The sequence below is a fragment of the Pundamilia nyererei genome, unplaced genomic scaffold (assembly GCF_000239375.1).
Source record: "Pundamilia nyererei isolate P.nyererei 1_Seehausen unplaced genomic scaffold, PunNye1.0 scaffold00061, whole genome shotgun sequence".
Taxonomy (NCBI): domain Eukaryota; kingdom Metazoa; phylum Chordata; class Actinopteri; order Cichliformes; family Cichlidae; genus Pundamilia; species Pundamilia nyererei.
Genome location: NW_005187462.1, coordinates 683,103 through 689,300, shown reverse-complemented (window position 1 = coordinate 689,300; position 6,198 = coordinate 683,103).

Genomic DNA, 6,198 nt, shown 5'->3' with positions numbered 1-6,198 from the left:
TGTTATTCAACTCTATCTAGCTCCAGAAGAACAATACGGTGCGTGGGCGGTAAGGGCACATGTAAACACCGTGAGCTGTGCTGGAGTTTCCGTGTGCCTTCAAATATGCAGGAGCAACAGTAATAAGGCGAAACGGCAGTACAACGAAGGTCAGAGTTTTCCTGCCTCACAAGAGAGAATCTTGTTTCTTGTTTGTTATTGGTTCAACTATGACCTCTGAAATACTACGCATTTACTCATGAAGCAAGTTTTAGCCTGCCGAATCATAAAATCATTCACTCTATAATAATAATAATTAAAAAGAGCTTGGATAGATTGTGCGAGAGCTTTAATGCTGTATGTAAAGTGTATGGACATAACAGACAAAACCATGACAGAAGGTGAGGATGAACGGCAACAAGGATAAATGCAGAAGCCATGTGCAAGCACAAAAACCCACTTTGTCCCACTTCTGGAATTTTCCTTTAAAAAAGGGAAGAACATGCAGTAAAAATGTGCAGACCTCACACATTCTTCACGCCACACCTGCACATGCTTTTACAGAGCAAGCCGAGCTGCGGGGAAAAACAATGTGAGACCCCAATTCCACATTTTTTATTATTATCGTCATCAATTTTTACACATACAAGCATACCTGTAAGAATAACAAAAATCAAATATGAACATAAACCATCCACAATTTATGAACGTCATTGATATTATTTGCAGCCTCTTCATAATTATACTAATTATTACTATCATGGTAGCTAATTATTGGGGCTAAAAATAGCTTAGCCATGCTTAATGGTCTGTTTTTTCTTGTGTGCACTGATGTAGTCTGACTATGCATTATTCATTTATCTTGCCAGGGCCCTTTGTTCTGAATTTCCCAATATATCCTCTGTAACTTTTTTCCCAGAACTGAGACCACAAAATGAAAACTTCCATTTAGGCCACTACACTTCACAGGCAGGAGAGAATTCAACTCCTTTTATGTGTTATTTTTATTGTTATGTCTAAGAAGCTGAAGTGAAAACAGTCATTTTGAATGGAAATGATGTCATAAGGAAATGTTAACATCTATCCATGGCTAAAGATGGGACTGTCAATAAGGCTTGCTCTAGTAGCAATTTACTCTAGATTGCAAACAGGTGTGTCAGAAGTGCTCGAGTCAGTCTTTTACATTATAAAGATGTAGGATTCACTAATTCACAGTAACCTCAGCATGCTTTATATTGTAAGCGAGGGACGCTACAATATTATAAATAAATCCCAGCAATCACACGATCACGTGGCGACAGTGAGAAGGAAAAAAAAATCCTTTTTAATAGGAAAAACATCCAGGAGAACCAGGCTAAGGAACGTGGTAGCCACCAACCGTGGCCGGTTGGGTGCGATGTAAGTGTTTAGATAACTGCTAGCAGGCGAGTTACCAGTATCATTTCTCTTCATAAAACTACTTTCCTCTTTTCGAGTTGTTAATACACTTTTGCACTGATGCTTTTTAAATATTGTTTCTTCTCTTTGCAAAAAGCTGCATAAAAAAGAGGGCTGAAGATGCTTAATCGGGAAATCAAAGCTAGCAAGAATACAGCCTTACAAGTGTTCATAGTTCAATAGAGTCACTCTTTAGAGGTTTGCTCTCATTTAAGATCAAATCAAATACTCCTTCAGTGAAATAAATATGCTCATATAGCACTACTCAGACATGGTTGCTACTGTGTTTGAAGGACTAACAGCTAGCTAACTATCATGCTAGCAAACTGTTGACGTTATCCTTTTTTTCGTCTTCTCTACGAAACTCCTTTCATGAACACACATGAAGCTTGCTAGCTTCGGACTGAACAATATAAGCTTTAAAGACTTGACACACCATGCAAATAAAACTCTTTTTGGACTCACCTATTCTTAATGCACTCATTCATAGATCATGTAATTTCAATGAATGAATTCGCAGCGTTTATTCTTCCAAACCAAGCTTGAATTCTTCAGATTTTTCTTATCTGAAACAGATGTGACCAATCAGACCACTCGTAGCTCAAAACGGGCACCAGTAGTGACTATACAGTGATGTGGAAATACTAAAATAATACTGTTTTACCTCATAGCTAGGCGCTGCTCCGGGTCAATCGGCCCTCTGAAATGATTTCCCTCCTCAGATGTGTTCCCAATTCTGCCAACAAGAGCTCAAACTGCCTCACTGGCACCTGAAAAATGTATGAATGCGGCCATGATACAGCTTCAACTCCTGGATCAAACTATGAAGTTCTCCCTGCTGCTGCCTTCTCTTGAGAGTTGGATGGACCCAGAATGTGTTCCTTCCTTTTGCTGCTTAGAAACATCACGACCATCGCTTGATACCGTTTTTTATTTTTTTCACGGTCTGTTTTTTGAGGAAAGATTTTTCACAAAACCACAACAAGTTCGGATCCAAAAAATTCGGAATTTCGGGTTTGCTTTTTTTGCAATGCGCTTGATGTGTAACGGCCTTAAGACTCACATTTAAACTAACACTTACCATTGGCTGTTCATCATCTCCCATATTGTGATAACCATTCCCTCCTTAAATTAGTTTTACCACCTCAAAACATTTTTTTAGATTTACAGTTCACTGGCTATCAAAAGAATATGATTCAGTTAAAGCCTCGTCTCACGAAAACCATTTCCTGATGCATCTCACTCCAACATCAGACAGCACCTTGTGCATAATCGACATGCTAGTGACATAGTGACAAAACTGCATTGTTTACATGGAAATGACACCAGTCTGGACACACCCACTCCCACACTGGTCTCAGCAACGCTCGTGCCCAATGAAAAGAAACCTCAACGTCAGCCCTGAATATAAGCATTGCTGTACAGGTTCATCAAATACATCAGCAAAATATATCCTGACTAAACAATCATGATGAATAGACATAGTTCGTTCCATGGTAGGGATGGGTATTGATAAGATTTTCACGATTCCGATTCTATTTTCGATTCTGTTTAACGATTCGATTCTTTATCGATTCTTTTTAAAAAAGGAGAACACTAAGGTCGATTAGCTTAGAACTTTGTTTTATATCTTCTCTTTGAACAAGATAGAAAAGTAACATGGCCTTACAAACCCAACAGTGAGATCTTGAGAGATCCAGCCTACGGCTCTTCAATGGGGTGTCACAGGGTCCCCGGGAAAAAAAATGTAAATGTAAAATAATAAAATAAATATTCTTCTGTAGCAATAACAAAGTATAACATAAATTATTCTGTAGCAATTACACAAGAATATCCAGTAATGTCCCTGCCTACAATTAAACACATTCACTTACTGAAAATCATCTGCTGTGGCAAATGGGTGCAAGCCTTTGACCACAAACTGAGTCACTGCTCGGTGACATTCGTCTATCCTGGCCTGAAAGGAGACGCTACCGGCAGACTGCAGCGAGAACTGCCAGCATCTGAGCCAGACTCTGTCTCTCTCATCATGGTCACCTAAATGCACAGTAATGGCAGGTTTTGTAATAAGGCAGATCGCGCTAACATAATATGCACTGTTAGTTGATTATTTACCTGCCGCATTAACGGGAGAGGACGTGCAAACGTTACCGCTGCTGCTGGGTTGAGATTCACGAGTCGAGGGGAATTAAAAACACGACATTCATTTAAGGTCATCATGTGTTTTGCGAGCAAATGCTTTTGCATATTCGTAGTGTTTCCTCCCTTAAATGAAGTATCTACTTTGCAAGTATTGCAAGTTGCCCTGTTGTCATCCGTTCTCGTAAAGTATAAACAAACTTCCTGCCAGGTAAGCGACGCGCCGCACCGTGGTGACATCATTCGGGGCGAATGGAATCGATAAGGGAATCGTTTGCAAAAATGGCAAACAATTCCAAGGAATTGAAACAGTGGGAACCTGTTCTCAACAAGAACCGGGTTTCAATACACATCCCTGTTCCATGGTGTGTATAATCCTGCTACATGAATTAAGATTTAATGAGTTTGTAAGAGAGAGTTTCTAGTCTGCACAAGGATTGATTGAAACATCTAAGCAGACTAAAATAATTTAAGGTTTCTTTTTTTCTGGTCAACCAAATAGTTTCTGAAATTGTGGCGATTGGTCCACTTAAGAGGATATTCTTGATCCTCTTATCTACCCCTGACCAAAAGCTGCCCAAAATAAATGGAAAATTTGAACCAGAAGAAAACTTACTTTAGTGCTTGATGAGCCCAAACTCAATCTCAGTGCATCAAATAATTGGGCTGCAGCTGGTAACTCGAGGCATTGGTGACAGTCGTCAAAATAGCAACAGGTTATTTTTTAAATTCTTATCACGGTCATATTTTTCTAGGCTCTTTTTATTAAGTAGTGCCACCTATATGTGCCTTCAGTGTACGTTCTGGGGGGTTCTCCACACACAGCAGCTGGTAGCTCTGAACTCAAACAGAGGGCGTACTTTGTCTCTCCAACGCCATGTCCTGAAATATTCAAGAGCTCCAAGTTTATGAGACAGTTGCTGCCATCTGTGCCCCAGCGTTCAGTCCTCCCATCATGGCTGAACATACGGCCAGCATCAGAACAGATATCTATGAGAAGTATCAAAATAGATTCTTCACCCTTCTTCGTATTGCAAATCTCAGTATCCCCAATGGCACAAACAACACTCTTCATTTGCTCACACTTGCACACACACAGAAAGCCGTGCAAAATACCGCAACCGTAGAGTCAAAATTTCCATATCCATGAGAGAGGAAAGGAAAGGAGGAAACATTTACACAAGACTGCCTTGACACATTTGAAGAGCTCTTTTCTCTTAGATGTCTTTTTTACAATGTCATTGTGGAGCAACCAAGCTCCTGTGGGCTTACTGAGTTTCTTACTAAATGAGAGATTTCCTGAGACAAAAAAGCGGAGGAGGAAGGGTGCAATCAGTCCAGGTTTGTTCGAGGCAACATCACTTCCTTCCTTACCGTTAGGAGAGTGTCAGAGTGAGACATTCAGATGTGGTTTTCACCAAGCCCTTTCCCAGGACAGTAATGCAGAGCGATTCTAATGGTGTCATTCAAAGCAGCTGCTAAACGCCTTGCCTAAGCAATTCAAACCGCCTCCACAGACTGCAATACAGTCAACAAAGAACTTATCTTCCAAGTGAAACTATTCATCACTGAATGAGTTTGTGTGCTGAAAAAGTAGAGGGTATTTTGAAAAGACCTCAGACACCTGAATGGCCACTTTTCTTTTTGGAATCATTGTCACTGCATCACATTTTAATTCACCTGTTCTGGAGCAGCACTGCTAGTTCAATTCCACCTTTAAACAGCAATTCTGAGGACCGATGTTCATGGGTGAGGTGAAAAGGCGCCACTGAAAATATCTGCATTTGAAATGAGCAACTCCAAGTGAAGACATTTTGTGTAGGTCAGTGGCCCACACGCACCAAATAACCTTCGGCCCCGCTCATTTCCCTCACGCAAGAAAGGGGTCACTGCTCCATGACAGTCAAAGAACCTGCGATACAATGTGTTGCTTAATCACTTCTCTCCAAAGACAAACTCGAAATGTAGCTTCATTCAATGACCTGTTTATGTTACCATTTTACACAATATGACAATTAGTCTGGCAGTGCTCATAGAAATCCAACGTGTATAACAAAGTGAACAATAGCCAACTGGAGCGTATTTCAACAACTCTATAAATGGAAAATGGTATCTGCGCTGTTTTAGAGGAAACGTGGAAAATGGGGCCTTTTAAGTGAAAGTCCAAAAAGAAAGACTGTTAATAGAAATTGCAGTGGGACCACTGATAAGAACCAGTCAACACTGGCCAATCAACATTTCCTTTCACTGTGTTTTCTCAAGAGCAGGAGCCCCGATGCATTAAACACACCACCAAAGAGTCTGCATCTCAAGTTTAGTAACGTGTGTCTTGGAAAGGATAGCATGTGTAAGATGATACGTGGAAGACACAGCTCTGGAATGTCTGTGTGTGAATTTGTGTGCTAGCGCCTGCGGAAGGGAGGGGGTCGTCCTTCAATGAAGTTAGCTGGTGTTGTTTAGGCCTGTGTTTACGTAACCTACTGTATGTGGTCAAGTGAGAACAATGGCACGCAGGCCTCCAAAATGACAACCTAAGACAAAGTGTCAGCAACGCTACGAAAAAGCGACTCAATGCAACTAAAAGTCCTTTTATATTTAGTGAAAAATGGAGGCAAACGTGTCTGTGTGGCTGATGACTCGACC